Source organism: Meriones unguiculatus, chromosome 3 (assembly GCF_030254825.1).
Source record: "Meriones unguiculatus strain TT.TT164.6M chromosome 3, Bangor_MerUng_6.1, whole genome shotgun sequence".
NCBI lineage: Eukaryota > Metazoa > Chordata > Mammalia > Rodentia > Muridae > Meriones > Meriones unguiculatus.
The window spans coordinates 50721826-50745068 of record NC_083351.1 but is presented as its reverse complement, the minus strand read 5'-3'; the positions used below and the strand labels follow the sequence as shown (position 1 = coordinate 50745068).

Here is a 23243-nt window from a genome sequence, read left to right as displayed (position 1 = left end):
CAAAATCAAACAAACAAAAAACCAAACAAAAACCCAGATTGAATACTCACAAAACAGTTTCCACAAAACAATGAGCAAGTTTGATAGAAACCAACAGTAAGTGATGCAGATTCTTGATGTGACACATCATGCTGACACTGCCACTGTCAGGATGGTCAGTCAGAAAGGAAGTTGTACCTGGAACAAGGAGTGAATACTTTGCTCAAAACTAAACCTGTCTGTGAAAGGAGGCAGCTAAGGTGCATGTCACTCAGCAGAACAGGGGAGGCAAGGACTCCAAGCTTTTTCTCTCCCAACTCTTCCATCTCCAATGGCCAAACACAAGCCAGAAACTACTGAATGTGATTGTGTAGGTATATATATCATACTTTATGCAAAATAAATAAATGTCACATTAAAATGTTTACCAAGCCCAACCATATCAGGGAAGCTGGAATATGCAATAACAAAGTAAATTATATAAAGTTAAAGGATTTGGCAAGGCAAAGGTAACTCATGAATTTCCAGACAGAAGTATACAAAGAAATGTAAACATCTCATTAGTAATATTAAATGACAAAATGAAGATAAAATCACTGTTATGTAGAACTGAAATATGTGAACCAATAATTTTTATACCTACACATATTCTTTCAACATCCAAGGGACACCTGACATCATTTCTAGGAAGCCTCAGCAAGCATAACTGTGCCCCTCCCAAGACAAAGTGCTCAAAGAACCGAAGGCGTGTTCGAAAGGTGAATCTCTGAAGCAAAACCCAACACCATACTCTATAGCAGCTGCCACTTGGGAATCATTTACCCAGTGTTCACGCTTTTGTGTCTCTCTCTAAAGAAAAACTATAAGAGAGAGCATTGACAACATGGTCTACCTCAAAGGACTGTGAAGGAGTAAATAAGGTTTTATATGCAAAACATTTAGCTACTGCTTTTTTTTATTGCTCTTCTCCTGAAATGTTACTAAAAGGATTCTAGAACAGTTAGAATGGGGTTTGGGAGAAGTAAACTTAAATAGTAAGACTAACAGGATGCGCAGTTCCAGTTTAACTCTTGAAACAAAATGCTATGAAATGACCTGGGAGAGGCTAGGAGTTGGCTCAGTTATAAAACTTGTGCTATGTAAGCATGAGGATCTGAGTTCAGATCTCACACCTACACACAGTTTGGGCATAGTGGGCTGGAAGCAAGAGGTGGAGGGACCCACACTATTCTATGAACCTATGAACTCCAGATTCTGTAAGAGACTCTCCCTTATGTTGGCTTCCTATTGTTGATAAACATGATCAAACATAATACACATGATCAAAAGCAACTTGGAGAAGAAAGAGCTTCTTTGGCTTACATGTTACATGTTACAGTACATCATCTGAAGCCACGGCAAGAACTCAGAGCAGAAACCTGGAGGTAGAACCACACAAGAATGCTGCTTATTTGCTTGCTGTTCATGACTTACACAACCTGCTTTCTTCTACAACCCAGGACCACCTGCCCAGGAGTGTTACCACCCCCAACGAGCTGGGCTAACCTACATCAATCATCCATTAAGAAAATGCCCCCAGAGGTTTGCCTAAATGCCAGTCTGAAGGAAGCAAGTCCTCAACTGCTATTACTTCTTTCCAGATATGTCTAGGTCTATGTAAAGTTGACAAAAGGCAACTAGGACAGGCTCTTTTTCATAAGTGTAAGGTAGCAAGTGATAAGACAGGGCATCATCGACCTCTGACCTCCACTGTACACCGTACACACATATACCCCACACACCACCCTGCACGCACACACACACACACACACACACACACACACACACACACCATGAGATTAAAAATACAGTAATTATTTGTTTAAATTCCACTTTAATACAGTAAACTTACCATGGTAGTTTAGCTGTGAAAATTGGACATGGATAATAGAACAACGAACACAGAACCTCATCAAGAGCTATAATATTAAAACCTAATGGTGCATACTTCGAAGCAGAAGAAAATATCAAAAACTAAATACTAAATTTCAGCTTATTCCAAATCGTAAACTTCATTTAAAAAATAACAGTCTGGTTGTAGAGCTGGCTCAGCAGTTAAAAGCACTGGCTGTTCTTCCAGAGGCACCGAGTTTGACTTTCAGCACTGATTTTATAGTTCATAACTGTCTATAACTCCAACTCGAGGAGAGAGTTGCATGCCCTACACACACACACATAGTGCACAGAGACACATGCAGCCAAACCACCCACACATATATAACTAGAATAAATCTTAATTTTTAAAGAAGTGTTTCTAGTATTTCAGTGTTTAATAGGTCAAATATAAACCAGGAAGGAGGCAAGATACTGATACTAAAGCTCATTGTTTTCACTTCATATGAAAAAATTATGTAAATATTCTGTTAGATTATTTTTTGGAAATTTTATTAAATTTAGTAATTTATGAATGCAAACTTTATTTCATTGATTGCTTAGATACAAACGGAAGGATAGACCACTTCTCCATAGACATTGAATGTGGTGGAGTAACAAATTCAACACTTTCTAACCCACAAAAATAAAACAAACAAAGAAACAAAAATCATGTAGTTGGCTGTGTCCTCCATTCTAAGTTGCATTGCTGGACATATAAGCTAAAACTCTTAATTCTGATAACATGATAATAATGAAGGTATTGTATGGAAATGTAGAGTTATAAAAAAAACAATTTGACACAAATTGAAAGTATGAATTGTTTTCCATATCAAGTTAGAGTTCAGCAAAAATAAAATATCTGCCTAAAGAAGCCACCATTATGAAATAAACATAAATTTAAGAAATTAAGGAATAAATTAATGAAATTAATGAAGATAAGTGTCAGGCGTGAGAGGTAGCATGGTGGTAAAGGTGCTTGTTGCTGAGACAGATGGCCTGAGTTTGATTCCCAGCCCCGGGTGAAGAGAACCAACTGCCCCTAAGTTGTCCTCTGATTTCCACACATAAGCACCATGGGATACCACATGCAAGAAGCGTGAAAAAAAATGATTGGTAATATAGAGAGCAAAGGCAAATTGTTTGCTAAGTAAAACTCCAGCACTAAATTCTTAACAGGAAAAAAATAAAAAGTTTTATAAAAATGTAATAAAGACAAATATATGTAAAGTTGGAGAAGAAACCAACATTGACATGGAAAGGAAGTAATATAATAGGCAACATCTATTTAAATTATAAAGAACCACTACCGTAATTAAAACCAGAGATAATTACTGTGGAATTTGTTCTGAAAAAGTATACGCATATTGCATATCATATAACTTTTATAAGTATAAAGCATGTGCCTATCCATAAGTGTATATGCAATTTTATTTTACATGTTATAAATTTTAAATTATTGGTATTGTGTTAACAATATTTATATTTCATGGGCTATTTAGTCAAACTTAACAACATAATTTGTTGACTAGGTAATTTAGTATTGTAATTACTTCAACAGCAGGATCATACACAGCAATGGCATTAAACGAGTTACTTTTTCACACAGGTAAATGGCACAAACAGGATGTGCCCATGTGCATATACAATATATATTAACCTTAGCCATATTCGTTGTGTACTAAATATGCACAAAGTAAAAGCACAAACATATGTAAGGGAAATATGAACACCCACCCAGGACCTTGCTTATATTTTGCAGAAAGGAAATGGTGGTAGAAGTAAGACCACAAAGTTAATCCATGGTTCCTATATTGGAAATTTTCCTTCTTAAAGGATTACAGCTCAGTGCTAAAGTACTTCCCTAGTTTGTGCAATGCCTAGGATTTGACCCTGAGCAATTTTAAAAGAAACATAAAGTAACAATTACAAGTGTTAAATTTTGATAGAGCTTATATATTTGATAGAAATTTGATAGAACTCTAATGTAGCTGGGTGTAGTGGTACACGCCTTTAATCCCAGTACTTGGAGAGGTAGAGGCAAGCAGATAGCTGTAAATTCAAGGCCAACCTGCTCTAAAAAGTGAGTTCAGGACAGCCAAGGAAAAACAGAGAAACCTTGTCTTGAAAAACAAAACAAACAAAAAAGTTTGTTGTTTTGTTGTGTTCTTTTTCTGTACTTTCTATGTATTAAAATCTGAAAGATTTAAAAATATTTCACAAAAACATTAACAAAATGCAAGATTTTAGAAAGAATTTTTATTAAACAAAAGTATGTAAGTGAGCAATTTTCAACTCAATTGTGATACAAGATAAATTAAATTAAGTAAAATAGAGGTGCAAGTGCCCACACAATCTGTGTCAAAGAAACTCATTAAACAATTTATATCTGACTTTCAATTGTGGCTACATGGTGGCCTCAGTACGCTCACTAGAAAGTTACTCTATGCAATACTACAAAGGTACAAAAATCAGGACTAGCTTAGATATCTAACAAAGAGGATTATTTACATGTCAAGCATAAAACGGAGATGGGACCGTCCCTGAGAATGAAATCATGAGGGCCTGCTTTGTCAGAATGCACTGTTAAAACCATAGCTGAGAGTCTAAGTCATCATTATGAAGACTGTTCTTACAGAAGCATACCTCAATTCTTTGCTTTAAAATACACATATAAATAAAAATACAGCTATAGCTGGATACTGGTGTTACTGCCTTGAATCTTAGCACTCAGGAAACAGACACAGGTGAATCTCTGTGAGCCTGAAGAGAGCCTGGGTGCACTGTGTTCTAGGCCAGCTAGGGTCACATAGAGAGAGCCTATAAATATATGGGATTTGGGATTTATAGCATCTGTAATTTCTTTAACACATAAAAATTGAGTGCTGACATAAGCTACAGTTAACAGTCTACTGCCTGTCTGATGGTGATTGGTTTCCAATAAACATTTTTTCTTTCTCTTGTAGTGTATAATGGACAGATTTAATTTTCAGCAAATATTTAAACATTTAACTCTCCATATAACTAGGTGATTGATGGGTAAATAGATGGGTAAGGAAATAGATAAATCTACAAATACGTGTAGATAAAGAGATAGGTAGATAGATAATAGATGGATGGATACATAGGAAGGTAAGTAAATAGACAGATACATGATAGATGAATGGGTAGGTAGGTAGACAGGTTGGCAGACAGACAGACAGACAGATAGGTAGATGATAGATAATTAGATACGGTATTGTTAACAGTGATCTTTGATGGCAGACTGACATCTGGCTTTTCTTTCTTTTACTTGTCTGTATCTTCTAATTAGTCTGAAACAAAGCCAACTATTTAGTCAACAAAAAAGTGATCTACGAATGTTGTTTAAAATTAGGTATATTTGTAAGAGTAAATTATTAAGTATGTGTTAGTAGTGCTTTTGCTTCAGGTTTAGAAAAGGAACATTTGAGCGCATTTCTTTTGTTTGTTTGGTTGGTTGGTTGGTTGGTTTTGTTTTTTTGAGACAGGGTTCCTCTGTGTAACAGCCTTGGCTTTCCTGGAACTCACTTTGTAGAAAAGGCTGTCATCAAACTCACAAAGATCCTCCTACCTCTGCCTCCCATGTGCTGGGATTAAAGTTGTCTACCACTACTGCCTGGGTTGAGCATGTTTTTTGGATTTTTGTGTTTTTTCTATTCTTTTTTTATGACATAAGTTCACTTATTTATTTACTTTACATCCCAGCCTCTCTCCTCTCCTCCTGGTCCCACCCTCTCACCCTCTCCCTGTATCCTCCTTCTCCTTCTCTTCAGAAAATGGGAGCCCCCATCTCCCTACCAACTCACCCCAGCACATCAAGGGGCCTCATATCTTATCTCTGGGCTGGGCTTCCTCAGTTACCACTCAACACTAGATTCTGCTTGCTCTTCCTGTCTCTGTTCCTCCCTCCCTCCCTTCTGTCTTCAGGTGCTATTTCAAGGATGCTGAGGCACTACTTCAACTCCACCATTGTCATTTAGCACACAGTCAGATCCCTGGACTCTTATTTCTCTCCCTCCCTTCCCTCTGAACAAATGGCACTGCTCATCTGGAGAGACTAGAAATACTTGCTTCTATTTCTCTTTCTTTTCCTAAGCTGCTCCACTTGAATGTGGGATCCAGTGCAGCCTCCATGCAGCCTGCCTCCAACACTGGTCACATCATATCTGGGCTCCTCTCATCTTAGGAAGAGTGAGCCCTAGTGCTATGTTTGTTCACTTGTGATGCTGGGTATCCAGGGCCTCAGGCCCCCTAGTCAAGGGCTCTACCACTGACCTACATCCCCAGCCTAGAAGTTCTCATTATAGTTCACTAGTGTGAATTAACATTGTAACAGTGTGATATAGGCAGAAGACAATTGATATTTTGAAAATACCAGTATTTTAGTTCCTGGATTTCAATATGATTACCTTCAGTAAATGTGGAGATTAGTCCCAGGGTTCCCTGGCAGATAACACAGTTCATGGAAGCTCATGTTTCCTATATTCAAATGAGAGGAAAGGCAACTGTACCTACTCTCAAAGAATTTGTGAGCATCAATGGAAACCAAATAACTATTGAATTTTACAGAGAAAAGTACTAATGCAAAGAAAGATACTAATGACTAGAAAAGAGCCGGGTGTGAATTTAGGAATCTTAGAAAGTATCCTTTGAAATTCTTCTTGTGTATTGCACAATCACATTCCTGTGTGCCACATTACACAGGTATTAAGCATGAATCCTCTGGGGTGCATTCACTCATCACCTCTCCACGGTAGGGGAGGAAAGTAAGGTAGAGATGGCACCACGACTACAGGCAAACACTGCAGAGCCCCTGGCTGTATTAAATTCTGTTGCCATGGACTGATCTGTGAAGAATGCTCCTGGTGGTGCATTCAGCACCCACTTTAAATCCTTGTGCAGGAAGGCTATTAAATTAAAAATAAACTAAGAACTAAGACCCCATGCATCGGAAGCATCAGAGATTTCTTTCCTAAGATCTGGCACCTGAGCCACTTTGCACATGACAGCTTTAAACCCGGACCAGTAACTAGGGTCCCACTGACTGTGCGCATGGCTGAGGTGTACAGACCCTCTTCACTGTCCCTGAGGAGAGGAACAGGGTGCTCCTCTCTTTTGCTGTTTGGTTGATTTGAGAGATGCTGTGTTTGCAGGGAAACAGTGTCCGTGCAACAGCACACCTTCCAAAAATGAAGGGAACTGATCTCTAGGAACTGCCTGTTTAAAAGAAGTATTAGGGACAGCAGACTGGTGGAGAGCAGGTCTCAGGGGCTCAGTCCCTAGGCTCAGTTGTTTGGACTCAATTCAAGTCCAATTGCTTAATTTTCTGCACACCCCATGGAGACCAATTCCCATGTCACCCTGTGTCATCTTTATATTTCTCCATAATGTGGTCCCTGTCTGTTTACATGTGACGAGCTTTATGATGAGGTTCTGCCTGCATTTTGGTGGTGGTGGTTTTCCTTTTTTTCTGCCCTTTTTTTCTTTTCTTTCTTTCTTTCTTTCTTTCTTTCTTTCTTTCTTTCTTTCTTTCTTTCTTTCTTTTTTCGTTCCTTGGCAGTAGGCATAGACTTAATTTTAAAGACATACTGGAGCCTAAATAGCCCTGAACAACTTTTACAGAAAGCTGGGTATTTTCTAGCCTTGTTTTAAAAAATATTACAATTTTATTAGGCAATTTTATCATTGTTATAAATAAGTAATTGTACTGGGGAGAAGGGATAATCCTTATTTAATTAAATTCATCTATACTCCCAGGTTGGCAGCAAGAAGACATATGTGAGGCTAATACCCACAGCCTGCCTCTTTGCATGTGCAATTAAAAATTCACTCTACAGTAGCCCTGGCAGTTTAGTGTTGCTTTTGGCATTTACAAATTCTTTTATTTTGTGACTTTTTTTTTTTACCATACACATATGCTGGAGCAGATGTTGCTTATTTGTTGTTTATTCAAATCTGTAGGCTCTGGCAGCTAACTCCATTGTTCTGTAATGAAGCTTTATTCTCTGTCCTGTATTAGGACCCAGCGCCTGCTCCAGAGACTGTGAGAAGCTGCCTTCCTTCCCAGTAGGATGCCATAGTTATTGCCCTTGTAGTTGGCTGTTTATAGTTGGAAGCTTGCGGGGAGGTGGGGGGTGGGGAGGCAGCAACAACAAAGGGCTGGGTGGTCACGTTTGGAGTGAGCGCAAGGGAACAGACAGGAAGGACAGCTAGTTGTTGTCCTTTGCTCTGTTTCTGTCCCGTGGTCTCTGCCTGGCATCCATGCTCATCTGCTGTGGGGATTTGGGGTCTGAGACTTGGATGCATTCTCTCTCTCTCTCCCTCCCTCCCTCCTTTTCTCCCTCCTCCCCCCACCCCGCCCTGTCTTCCTCTAATTTATTTTGTTCATAAGCAGGACTTGCACCGCCTCTTCCCACCCGACCCCCACCCACATCTTCTCATTTCCAATGCGTCCAGATTGGCTAACAACCATGCTTAACTACACAAGCACCGCCCAGCCCAAACCTGCTTCTGTTGTCGCTCACACCTTCAACATTCAACACATCTTTCTTTATCCAGATACTGGTTGTGGCTGCCCATGTCTTCGGGGCAGCCACACTTCATAAAGTAGAGAATGTCAGGTCCTTGTTGACCATAATAAAGACCTGCTGATCCCTAGAGCTTGGATGCCAATTTGGAGACATTCGCCTTCTGGAAAACCCCTGTCTTGGCCAGGAGGCAATCAATCAGAGATGTAACCACCTCCATCTGGCACGTTATGACATGGAACCTCACTATTAACACATTTGTGATTCATCTTGTCCCAATGAGTGGTGCCAGGGATCAAAATCCTCCCTCCCCATGGCAGCTGGGAGCATTCTAACTTCCCAGCATGTGGGGTTAACACATAGGCTCCTGTGACATTGCAAGTAACAATTCTTTTAATTATCACACCTTCTTCCCCCTCCCCACCCACTCCACAGACATTTTGGCATGATGGGGATATTTTGCAGCCGGCAGTCAGTAGTCTTAATTGACTGAATGTGTTCAGATAGCATGGGTATTACCCACCATGGAGTGAAAAGGGCAATCGCCTGATGCTGAGTTCTGTAGATATAATACTCTACCCTTGTTCTGGAGGCTTTTATTTCCGTAATGATGATGAATGTATCTATACCATCTAGATAATGAATGTGAACCTCCTTAGGACTGAGTTCAAGATCCTGTTCATTCTGATATCAGCACCCCCCTGTACCCATAATTTCTCTCCACCTGCCCTCCTGGGATTTTTGAGGGTTTTTAAGTATCTCTTCCCCATGCCTTAGCATTGTATCTCTGAGGCTGCACTGTTTCCTTTTCATGGGCTGCACTGCTGTTCTGCTTTTCCAACAGTCAAAAGTCATCTGCCCCTCAATGTTTCACTCAGCTATTGTCTCTTCTGCCATCTCTGCCACAAACTATGTTTCATAGGGATACTCTTTCCTTAGAGATCCTCAAAATGTGCATATATTTCTACATGGAAATTACTTTGCTTCTGAAATGAACTGTGCACAAAGTATATGCTTCTAACTCTATCATGACATCTTTAAGAACACTTAACATATATTATACTCACTCTTTATGAGCTAAGTGTTGGTGTTCCATCTACAAAGGGATTAACATGGAGGTTATAGGAAGTAGAAGCTCAAGAAACACTATTGAGGACTGGAGAGACACTTCGGTGGTTAGGAGCACATACTACTCTTCTAGAAGACCCAAGTTCAGCTTCCATGTCAGGTACTCACAACTGCTATAACAACAGCTCCTGGGGACTCTGGCATCTCTAGCCTCTGTGGGGACCTGCATTCATGTATACCCACCAATATGCAGACACACACATACACAATTGCAAATAATAAAAATAAATCATTTTTAAAACACTATTGAGCATCCTGTGTACCAGGGAGTATGCAAAGCTCTGTGTGTGTGTGTGTGTGTGTGTGTGTGTGTGTGTGTGTATGAGAGAGGCACACACACAGAGACAAAGACAGAGACAGAGAGAGTGTGTGTGCGTGTCCACCCATACATGTACTTGTGAAGGACATAGGGGTCCCATAGGTCTCTTCCTTTATTGCTCCTCAACCTGCTTTTGAGGAAAAGTCTCTCACTGAACTTGGAATGCAGAGCATCACTTTGGCTAGGCTGTGTGTCCTAAAAGGTTCACCCTTTAGGATAAGTCCACCTCCCACTAGCAATTGGATTGCAGATGCATACCTCAGCTTTTATGTGGACACTGGGAGCCCAGGGTTATATTTTCATGCATTAGCAGCAGGTGCTATGCTTAGTGAGCCATCTCCCCAGCACCAAAGTATGGTCAGTACAACTTCTAGACTATAGTGCCTTCTACTCATTTATTTTTTAAGAGATATAGGAATTGAACGTAGGGCCTGATACATGCTCAGCATGTGCTCTACTATTGAGCTATAATCCCAACTACATTTTAAACTCACACTCAAAATTATGAGGGCAAATAGAGTTTGTTTTGTTTTACAGAGGACAGCACAAAAGTTCAGAAAGGTAGAGAGCTGGGTCAGTCTCATCCAGCTACCAGCAAATGAACTTCAATTCACTGATTAGTCTGATCACATAGTGACATTCTTGTCAGAACTTACCTATTTCTCTAGGCAGATGCAAATAAACAAAACAACAACAACAACAAAGCAAAACCTAATGTTCCTCTGCTAAACTATTCAAATATTACCCCCCAATAAAAATGTAGATGGAACTGTACTTGTGGATAAGTAGAGGAAATATCACTGAAGAAATATGAAAATCAAAGCATGTTGCTGAGGTTGAGGTGCTCCACTCCAAGAGAAAAAAAAAAATGAACCAAAATATATTATCTAACTAGAGGCTACATTTAGTTGTGTTAATTTTAAATAATCTTGCATCACTTTCACATTATATCATGTATAAAACTAATTGTGATAGTAATAACGACTCTATACCATATCAATAGCTGGAGCTCTGTTAGGCATGAAAGGGAAGGCAAACATCTCAGCTATACTTCTCAAAAGCTAAGCTTGATGCTGAACAAGAGATACAGCTCTGAGTTTCTTCACAAAGTAGCTATGTCCGGTCAGAAACCAAGAAGCTTTCATTTCAGTCTGGGATTGTCTTAAAAGGGAGTTAGAGAATAAATCTCTTAAACATTTTTGAGTTTACAGAAAGGAAGAAAAGGGGGTTGTGATAAAGGTCTGGCTGATTGCTAGAACCCTCTAAAGAGAAAGTAAACGAGGCAGGGTTGGTGCCAACAAAGACAACAATGTGAGCAATGTGTCCCCAGACCTATTCTGATTATGAAGCTTGTGATTAGCCAGAATCCCTAGATAGCTTTGTGAAGATCAAGGGCTTTGAGGAGAACAAGGGGACATGCACAGGTTTCTACCACCCTTTCAGGTGTCATTGGGATGGAGAACCCAGGTCTTGCCTGTGTAGCAAACATTATGCTTTCTTTCTCATGTCATGAGACTCTGGTAGCTGATGTCTAATAACACACCCCAATATCATTAGAAGTAATGGTAGGAAAAGCTTTAGTTACTGCGGTTCCTCCTTCAATATGTGATCTTATTCTGGCTGATCTGGCCTTCTGGGTAGGTAATATTTCCTCTTCCAACCCTCTCTGGGAAAGCTGAAGCCAGGGATAAGGCTTGGTCTTTTCCGAGTGAGCAGAGTTGGGAGGAGTCTCAGCCAATGCAGCTGAGAGTTTCATTGCTTTCGTCTACTGCCAACTCAGTCATCTTCTGATGCCCACACAGAGCTCAGTGATGATGTCTGACATCATTTATTTCCTTCAACATGTACAGTTGCCCTCTTGCACAGCCACCTCATGGGTAAAATCTTGGTCGCAGACGGATACACTAATCAATTGGATTTTAAAATTCTTTTTATAAAATATAGACATAGATTTTCTACTTTCATTAACATTAAACATGTGAGAGTTGGTCTATAGGGCATTTCACATCTTTTTCCTATAATTATTATGATATTTGATTATACAAATTCCTGCTCCTGAGAATATTACTACTTAAAACCCACTATTTGATTTATACCTATAAAATAGAAAAAGTTATAATTTTGTAGACGTCCAAAGATCTTTCCATACATTAGCCAAGAAATCTCACATTGTGTAGAATTGGACATGGACTAGAAACTCAAGAATTGTGTGTTCAGTGGATAAGTAGGCCCAACAAAAATTTTTCAGAGGCTGTTAGAAAAACTTCAACAAGTTAAACCTTAATGTTTAAAAAATGCAGAGACTATTAAAGAAAGGGAGAAAGAAGAGAGAGGGGAGGGAAGAAACACACACAAACACACACACACACACACACACAATAGTTAGTATGGGTAAGCATCAGAGGCTTAAGCAAAATCAAAGCCATGTATTAAAAGTTGACAAAGATAATGTCAACCAATATTGTAACTCCTGTCATTCTGTCTTGTTTATGATTAGAGGAAATAAATTTTTTCCCATCAGACAAATATTTTCTCATTTTAAAATCAAATCTGTATCAATAAGAATTTTCAGTGTGGAAATTAAAGAGGAACCTAAAAGTTTACAAGGAGATGATGAAGAAGGAAACAAAATGTGGACGGACCAAGACAGTTGTGAGACACTTGAGTAGCTTCCCAGGGCAATGGTTGGCAAACTGATTTGATTAATGGCTGATACCTTTGTTGCTTTGTGGTCATTGCTTTCCTTGGTGCATCTTGCTGACTATTTTTATACCTTCACATATATTCTCAATACATTTTTCAGAAGGTAAATCTTCACATGGTATATAAGCTAACAAACTGGTAGTTTCAGTTTAAGCTTAGCTTACTCATCTTTGGTGATTTCTGTTTTGTTTCATCACTGAATGGGAGATGCTCTAAGCCTGCAGTGGGGAAATCACATCCTCATATCCCCTTTGCACTACTTTTAGGTTAGAATCTTTCCTATAAGTTTGTGTCTTCATCTTTCTTTACGTATTATCCTCATTATTGAAAGAGATTATAGTCCAACCATTCCATTTGAGTTGAAATATGCAGAATTTCATACATTTTGTCCTGAGTGTAACACTCCCACAGGTTACTTTGATTTCCTCATTCAAGGCTGCCATTTTAGGATTTCTTAGCATCACTCAGTTGGAGATTCCTTTGAAGTGAACTTTGAAGGGAGCTTTTGTTCTCTAGAACTTTTCTCGTCTGTGTGTGTGTGTGTGTGTGTGTGTGTGTGTGTGTCTGTGCGTGTGTATCCATGCTTATATGTGTGGTGTATGTATGTTTCTATATTCCTTTGTGTGCAAATGAGCATCTGTATATGTATGTGTATATGTGTGCATGTGTTTTATATATGTATATGTGTATGTGTTTACATGTTCTTTTTGAACAAATGAATGTCTGTGTGCATGAGTGTTGCATATCCATGTTTTTATGTTCTATTGTGTGCACATAAGTATATTTATGTATGTGCATACTTGTGGTGTATTCATGTTTATTCATGTTCTTTTGTGTGTGTCAAGAGTACACACATGAATGTGAGCACATGCATACAGAGGCTGGAGGTTAATACTGAGTGTCTTCCTCAGTCATGCTCTACCTTACTATTTTAAGACAGGGTCTCTCACTGAACCAGAAATTTGCTATTTTGGCTAGATTAACTGGCTAGGAAGCCTGGACGATCCTCCTGTCTCTACCTCTCAGTGTTGAAATTATAGCCATACACCATTCCACCTGGCTTTTTTTCATGGGTGCTGAGAATCCACACTCAGAAATCCTCGTACTTCTATGGCAAGTGTTTCACTGACTGAACCGCCTTTCTAGGTCCCAAATTTTCTATCTCAACTGATGATCTCATCGTGAGGGAGGTATATCTCCAGTAGTTTCCTAAGAACTACACAGAAATTGAAGATTTTTGAGAACATAGGTATCTAAAAATGTTTTGATCTGTTCCTTGCACATAATTGACATGCTGGCTCAGCATGAATTCTGGATTGCTAGAAACCCATCCAGCATTCTAAAGATTTGTCCCATTGTGCTCTCACTCCAGTGTTCAGCCATTGAGAATTCTGATGCCAATTTTCTTATCTCTACTGCTCTAAAATTTCACAGTGGACCTATTTTAATCCACTGGATTGAGTACATATACATTCTATTTCAATCACAAATGCATGACCTTTGTTTCTAAATTAATTCTTAGTAATCTTCTAACACCTATTTCTACTTTCCTCCTTCTGGAAATCAGCCTACTTAATATTGGCACTCTAGAACTGGTGCTCCAATGCTCTCTTGTTTGCTTGGCGATTGTCATGAAAAGAATAGGCCTCCTCTACCATGTACACCTACTATGATGTAGTGTTAAAGTGAGTACCAACTGAAACCAAAATAAACCTTTTCTACTTTTAAGTTGATTTTTTATAGGTGTTTTTTGTTTGTTTCCCTCAGTGACTTCTGACAAACACAGATTCATTTTCATTTCCAGCCATTTAATTTGTATGAAGTTTGTGCCCTCATATGCTTTTCTGCCCCCACAGCATCTTTGTTTTCTCTCTTTTCATTCAAGTTATCAGTTACAGTTCATGCATACACATATGCATGGCTTGGTAAATGTTTGTGAACTTTTTTCTTGTGGCATAGTTCTTGTTTCTTCCTAGTCATTTCTTTTTTATCTGCAAATTGTGGTCTTTATTTTCCATGTTTCAAGTTGTGTTAGATGTATAGAAATTCATGCTTTGATCTTTGTGATTAAAAATGAAAGCTCAAAATTATCATTAACAACCCTGAAAATATATGTATGTATGTATGTAAAGAGTTTTTTGAACTTCAGTTTAAATGCAGGTTGGCCTAGTATAGATAATAGTGAACGAAACCCCTGTGTGATATATTTAGATCATTTATCTTGAACTACTTATATTCCTCAGAGAATGTTCTTCTAATCTCCTGTCTAGAGTAACATTCAGTCATTTAGTGATCTGGGAAGCTAGTCAAGACAGCTTAGAGATGTTGGCTTTCAGAACTCAGTGTGTGTATGTTTGCAGTACAATGGGCACAACACCAAGTTAAGGTCATTGGATCCTCTACTTTTCTCAGATCCAATGAATAAATTTCCATCATTTGGCTGGGTTAGAGGTAAATAGCCATTCAGTGTTACAAGCTTGGGAGGAAGACAATCTACGATCTAACTGCTCCCCAGACAGCTCTTACTGAATCAAGTTTTTTCATGCCTTCCTTTACTTTCAGTTATGGAAGACATTGCTAAAAAAGCTTCCTATACCATTTGTTAGTTCTAATGTATTCCTGGGACTAGTTCTTGTTTTTGTTGCCTTATTATATTATATATTAAAATATATTATATATTAAAATAAAATATTATATATTTTCTAGCTCTTGAAACATGATATCATCTCCTCTTAGAGTTTTGTTTTCATTCTTTAATCCATTCATTTGCTTTATAACAATTGTATTGAGATGTAATTTTTATGTCATAAACTGGACCTTTATGTGTCTAACTGTCACTACTAATTTTAGATTATTTTCATCATTCCATAATTGAATCCTAGAGCCCTCATTAGTCACTTTTTTCATTTCTGATATCCACTCTTCCCAGATTATGCCTATCAATATTGTTCCCCCACAGTGCTTATGACTATTTTGTAAATGGAGTAATAGAGAATGAGATATTTTTTGAGTGACTCCATTCATGTATCCCAATGTTGAGCTTCATCCGTTTTTAATCAGAAACAGAATGCTTGCTATCTCCAAATAGTATTCTATCTTTTTTTTAAAGATTTATTTATTTAGACATATGGGAACTCTATTTGCATTTCGGCCTGCATGACAGAATAGAGCATCAGATCCCATTACAGGTGGTTGTGAACCACCATGTGGTTGCTGGGAATTGAACTCAGGACCTCTGGAAGAGCAGCCAGTGCTCCTAACCTCTGAGCCATCTCTCCAGCCCTAGTATTCTATCTTACAGGTAGTTACAATTTCCTTAATTGTCATCAGCTAATAGATGTTAAGTTGATGTGTCAGTAAGTTTTGTTGCTATGGCATCAGCTGCAACTTGCTGGAGGAAGGATTAAGGATTTACTTTGCCCAGCTTCAGTGGTTCCAGTCTCTTATGCTGCGGATAGGGGTATCACAGAATAGCTCAGAGCAGGCATTCAGGAAGTATATGTGAGCCAGGGCAGGAAATCTGAGCCGTGCCCCCATCCACAGTCCCTCAACTCTCAATAGTACAGTCAAATTTTAACCCATCAGTAGATAAACCATTTGTTAGGTGTTCTCAAGTTCTAATTATGTCTGGAAGCACCCTTGTAGACAAGCTTAGAATGAGCTTTCCTAATTACCAAGGAGTTTCCCTATCCAATCAAGTTGATAATTAAGATTAACCATCACTGACAGCTTCTGAATAGGGCTGTTACGAATGCTGCTATTAATATTCATGTTTAAGGTTTTCTATATACATAGGCTTGTGTTTTTCTTGATCACACAGAGAGGAGTGGAGTTATCAGGGCATGTCATGGTTTGTTGTTCAACATTGCAAGGATTTGTCAAAGTATCCAAAGAATTTCCTAATGCCACTAGCAAAGAAGAAAAATTCCAGTTTTCCTAATTATTGTTAAGGTTTATTACTGTCTGCCTTTTATTTTCTGTTCCTGTGTGGTATGTGAGCATATGTATATTACTGTATGATGTTAGTCCCTTACTAGATATTTCATACATGCTTTTAGTTTGATAATTCGTTTCCGGAACGTTGCAGCAAGTGAAATCCTTAGAAATCCTGGCTTTTTTTGGAATCGGCGAAGGCAGGCAGTTTGTTCTTTAGTGCCTCTGAGGACCTGTGGGAGTCACGTGTCGGTCCCAGGAATCCCCTTGGCAGCAGGCCTTTCCTACTGAGCCATCTCCAGGGCTTCATACATGCTTTTAGAATACTATCTGTCTCCCATTTCGTGGATTGTCTACTCATGGTGTCGATAATCCCATCTGAAACTCAGTTTTAGATTGTGAAGTTCTATATGTCTGAGTTTCTCTTTTCAGTTATACCCTTGGCTTCACAACTAAGACATCATTACATAATACAGTCTGCTATGATTTGCCCTACAAGCCTGTGGTAATTTTAACGTACAGGATATTAGACATTAAAAACTTAGCTGTATTCACTTCAGTTAATTCTTGTGGTTGGTATTAATTACAAGGCACAACTTTATTCTTGTAATTGTGGTTATTTGGCTGCCACAAAGCAGCATTTGTCTATATTTCTACTCTTTCCTAATTGAATTGCCTTTTATTTCTCTGTTAAGTAAGTAAGTGTGTGGGTACAGTTCTGCCAAGCCACTCCACTCTACTCCGTTAGTTTCTGTCTCTATATGCCAGTCCTCAGCTGTCTTCTTGCCTGTATCTTTGCCTTGGGTTTTAGATAAAGAAATGTAGGCTTTTTACCTTCATTCTTTTTCAGTGTTATCTCAGCTAGTCTCAACCTCTGAATATCAAAGAGAAATTTAGAGTCTGTGTTTTTATTTCCACACAAAAGGGTAGCAGGAATTTTGATGGAAGTTGGGTTAACTGTATTTTAAAATCAAGTTGGAGACTATTACCAATAATATTGTTTTCTGTCATAAAATGGGTGTATTTTTTTTAATTTGGTCTTCTTTAACTCTAACAGTGTGTTAGAACTTTCTATTTTGAAGCCTCGCAGCTCTTTGGTTAAATTTATTCTTAAGTATTTTGTTCTTTTTGTTGTTATAAAACTGGAAGTATTTTCTTAACATTGACTTGAAACTGCTCATGCTATATACAAAAATAAAAATGAGTTTTTATATTGATTTTGTATCTTGTAACTTTACCAAACACATTCTTTACTTGAATGGCTTTTACCAGAATCACCAGAATTACATGTACATATAGGAATATACATATAATATACATATATTTAGTGAAATTATCAGAATATTTATAAATGTACATAATTCTAAGATGACAGCATACACATTTTATGTGTATATATGATATAAATGTTTGAATATTATATACAGAATAAAGACTTATTACAATATATGTAAAAAACTCTCAGTACCAAATGATAAAAAGACAAAATTAAAAACAGGCAACCTGAAATTGTTTCTATGAAATGTTCATACAAATAGATGATAAATGAATAAAATGTTCCTCAGATCATGAGATATCAGTATAATGAAATTCTAGATGTGGCATGTTATAGGATGTGGAACATATGTGTATATAATGTATGTAGAATGTATTTGTATATGATCGTGTCCTCTGTGAATCTAAAGTTAAGTCTTCATATTCATCCTCAATTTATTTATTTTTCTTGCCAAGTTGTCCTAAAAATAGAAATGGAGAGAGTGAGTATTTTGTGTTGCTAGTCTTTGGAAGCAAGCATGAACTGTTTTAATATTAAGTTCAATGTCCCCCAGTCTTTTTATAGATGCCCTCAGGTAAAAGCCAACTCTACTTGTAGTGTGTTGAGTGTTTTCCATCATTAAAAAATATTGTATTTTGTCTAATGCTTTCTTTGTATTGCTTAAGGTTGCCATAAACATGCTTTGTCTTTCATTTACTGTGTATTATGTTGAGTAATTTTCTGATGAAAATCATGCTTACATTCCTGAGATAAATCTCTTATGATTTTAGAGTAAAATCTAGTATACATACATTTCTTATTCATGTTGATGAGTTAGTATGAATATTTTCCTGCTGCCTTTTCATCTGCATGCACAGACCTCTGGTGACATCTTTGTCCAGCTTTAGCATCAAATATAGGAAGGATCAATAATTGTTTAGATATGGAATGACTCCAACTGCCTAGACAGCAAGTTTTGTTCCCAATGTGGTACTTTGAGGAGGTGGCAGAAATGTTAGAGGCTAACCTAGTGGGAGCAATTCATGGTCATTGGAGACTGGCCCTGAAGGAGAAATAGGGCTATATTCATTCTTTTTCCCATTACTATGAATAAAATGTCTGACAAAAGCAAATTAAAGAAGTAAAAGTTCATTTGGCTCACAGTTTGAGAGGATGGTCCATTATGGTAAAGATGTTACAGAGACAGAAGCTTGATGTATCTGGTCATGTTGTACCCATAACTAGGAAACAGATGAATGATTGGTGCTTGACTTGTGTCCTCCTTTTCATTCAGTCTCAGAGTCATCCCATGGAAGAGGACACCTGCATTTACAGTGGGGCCTGTCCTCCTCAGTCCATGCTTCCTGGAAACAATTGCGTAGACATACTCAGAGGTCTGTTTCTACACTGATTTTAAGTCTAGTCGAGTAGACACTAGAAATCAGCCATCTCAAGAACTTGAGCCTGTCCTTTCTTTATGTTGCCCCTTGATCATGAGATAAGCAGTTTGGCTTCCACACATGCCCACTGGTTTCTCTCCATAGCTCCAAATCCATAGGAGATCCACAGTTGTGATGCAAAATAAACTCCCTTTTTTGTAAGTTGATTATCTCAAGGATTTGTTACAGTGACAGTGGATGCTTTCTCCCCTGTGTTTTGTTGAGGAATTATGAACAAATAGATGTTTTAATCATAACATCAGTTTATTAATACTCCTTTAAACATTGGGTAGAATTTATCACCAAAGTCAATAGTGATGCGCTTTCCTTTGTGAAATGTTTTAAGTTACCAGTTAGTTATCAAGTAGTATCTGTCATAGATCAATTCTACTTTCCCTAAGAATACTTTTTAGTAGCTTGCATCTTCCTAAAAATTCAAACATCCACCTAAAGTCATCAAATTTGTTTTCAGTATTTCCTGCAATCTTTTTTTTCTCTGAATGATTGGCGATTACTCCTTTTTTGTTTTCAAGTTGTTAATTGAAGGTTTCCTTTTCACTAGGTCAACTACTTAAGGCAAGTTTTCTTCACTGTTAAAAAAAAAACAACCTACCTTTGATTCTTTCTCTTACCTTTTTCTCATCTATTTAGTTTACCTCTACTCTAATCTTCATTGTTTACTTTATCCCACATGCTTTGCATTTACTTCCATCTTCCTTTCTCACTGTTTGAGAATCAATTCTAAAGAACTAGTTTGAAATTATAGTTCTGGAATTCTCATTGAGGTGTAGCTCTACTTGAGGACTTCCTTCCTACATTGTTATTTTATGAATATATCTCCAGACCCACTGATGGCTTCTGAGTGGGCTTTTGTTTGATTTGGGTTTTTTGATGCTGAAAATGAAACCCAAGGACATGCACATGTTAGGCAAGTGTGCTCGAACTAAAGTGTCTTCCTAGCTTTCCTTTTTGTAATTTATTTATTTATTTATTAGTTTTTGAGATTACAATTAAATAATTTCTCACTTCCCTTTCTTTCCTTCAAGCTTTCCCATCTACCTCTCCTTAACCTTTTCAAATTCATGGTCATTTTTTCATGAATTATTGTTATATGCATATATGTATATACATACATATTCCTAAATATAACCTGTTTGGTCCACATTAAGTTATTTCTGATTATGTTTTCAGGGCTGATCATTTGTTATTGAACAACCAATTGTTGTGTTCTTTCTTGGAGAAGGCTATTTCTCCTGTTCTCAGCATTCCTTGATTTCCTTAGCTCTTTTTGTAGGGTTGAAGCTTCCTAGGGTTTCCCCCACATTAGCATGTCTATTGCTGTCCTTGTTCAGCTCAGGTTTAGGCAGTCATGTTGGTGAGACTTTATCAGTGTGTACCTTCTGATGTTAAGAGGAGACACAGGCTTGTAGCAAACTTATTATTCTCTGGCTCTTGTAATCTTTCCACCACCCCTTCTGCAATATTCCATGAGTCTGAGTTGCAGAAGTTGTTTTGTATATGTATCCACTGGGTCTTGGCTCTATAACTCTGGATTTTTTGTTGTTGTTGCTGCTAGGGTTTTATGTAATGGCCTCTGTTGCAAAGAGAAGTTTCCTTGATGAAGGGTAAAAACTACACTTATCTGTGGTATGAAGACAAATATTTAGGTTTATGGTATTTAGGGATTATGCTCATTTATAGGTTCTCCTCCAAGATCCATGATTTCACCAGCTTTAGGTAGTGGCTAGTTTTCCTGTACTGGGCATAGTTTCACTCTTTAAGAAGGCCTTAAGCTTAATTAAAAAGCTGTTGGTTACCACCAAGGCATGTATGCCACTATTGTACCCTCAGAGTTTTCAAGTGCCATGTCTGTAACTATTGTGATTGATAGGCATTATAGCTGGGTAAGACTGTTGGTGGTTTCCCTCCTTTGGAAGCTTGTATGTTGTCTCTTATACCATTGAAGTTAGATTTTAGGGAGGAGGCATTTACATCAGTTCCAACTCAGGGACCTCTAGGTCCTGTCTAAAGTACTTGCTATCTTCAGCAATAGAGACTTCTGCCTTTGGGGGATAACCAGGGCAATAGTAATAGCCTATATGTTTTGGAAGTCTCTTGGAAAACTCCAACAAATCACTCAAAAGAGAGCTTCTCATGTTAGGTTGTCTTTGCTTCTTGGAAGGAACATTGTCAGCCTAGATCAGAAAATGTTATTTAAACAATATATGCATATTTAAACACAAACTGTAGCACTATTTTTAAAGTTCTATTTTATTTGAGGTGTTTAGGCCTCTACCTCCCTTCCACCAACCCTAAGGAAGAGAGAGAGAAGGTTAGTGGGGAGAAGTAGCACAGACCTCTGGATTCTTTTAGGGCTCACCAATCTCTGTCAACAGCAAACACAGCCAGCAGTCTCCTCCAAGGGGCTGTGCCCCGAAGCGTTTCTCTCTGTCTGTCTGCTCCATACAGCCATACCATCTGTCTGTCTGATCTCTCCAAACTGCTACTTGTCACACACCAACACCACATTCCATGCCACTCTTTCTGGGCTCCCAAATTTATATCCTTAGAGCCCTAGACCATGCCCCTCTCCATACCACAGGTGGAAGGTCATTACCAGCTGGCAAAAGTCACACCCCACATGAGACAATTAACAGATATGGACAAACTATAGCCCAACTAAAATCTCACATTTGAGATTAAACAAACAAACAAACAAACAAACAACATATTTACATAACATTACTGAGTTTACCAAGAAACCAAAACTTCCATTACAACAAACACATATATTTTAGAGCTTTAAGGTAAGTAGTGATATGATTCTTTGTGGCTTTTTCAGAGTCCACATTGTTATTTTCCTTTCCTTCTTCATTCTTCTGTATTTATCTTCTCCTTCCTAATCAGACTTCCACCTATTCAGATCACTTTGTATAGGCATTTGTATCTATAAAATTCAAGCATTGCTTTTGGATATAGCTCCTAAACTATGATATAATATGTTTTAATCTTAACTTGTAGTAAGTATATTTTAATTTTCTTGTTAAAATATTTGACTTATATTTACACACTCAAATAATGTGTTTAGATCAAACACACACAAATACACACCTTATTTCTTCTTCTTCAATTCTTTTTCAATACCTTCCCCAACACCTTTCTTTCTCCACTTCATGTACTCTCTTTATTTTTAATGCCTATTGAGTCCATTTAATGCTAACTGTGTGTGCATGGCTGCGGTACTACTTGTGGAGCATAGACAGCCTTTCAGCTCCACCACAGCTGGATCTCTCCTAGCACCCATCAGTGTCCAGTATCTCAAAGATAGGGGTGGAATTTTATGAGCCCCTCTTCCATCCATGCTTAGAATCTGTCTGGCTTGATATTGTTTAGGTATTTCTAAGCATGTAGTGTCAGCATGATGAGTTTATGAGTGCAACTGCAAGGTCATAGCTAGCCAACATTTTTGTATTTTCGCTACTAAAAAAAAAAATCTGCTTCTTCTAGCTCTTACATTCTTTCTGGTTCCTCTTCTTTGATGATCCCTAAGCACTGAGAGAAGAGATTCTGATATAGATGTCCCATTCAGAGTTCAGCCCTCCAAGTCTCTTATTCTTCACACACTGACCAGTTATGGTTCTCTGTATTAATCACGATGAATATAAAGATAAGAACTTACAGGACATTTTATTTTTGTGTCCATTTAGCAAAATAATAGTACCAGGTTTTCCCTAGGGTTTTGGCAAAGTTAATGGAACCAAGTATAAGTTACATCTTTCAGAGCAGCTTTTAGAGCCAAACAGGAAGTGTGAGGCTATTTACACTCATGTCACAATCACATAATTAGACGTATCTTGCCAGGACAGTCATTATTGTAGTTTACAGGTTTCACAAATATGTAAGGTTTTCACTGATTTTTCTACCATGGTAATGCACAGCACCTTTTAGCACTGTAAAAAATTTCCAATAAAAATGAGGCTTCCAGGTCTGTATGAGCTTGACTTCTCTAATTTTTTTATGACTCAAGT

At 37.9% G+C, this 23243-nt stretch overlaps 1 protein-coding gene across 1 annotated transcript in view; it reads left to right on the top strand.

The window, feature by feature from the left end:
• Itprid1 (ITPR interacting domain containing 1) overlaps window positions 1-23243 on the top strand; it is a 97987-nt gene that overhangs the window by 29266 nt on the left and 45478 nt on the right. The gene's annotated exons all lie outside the window — the stretch shown is intronic.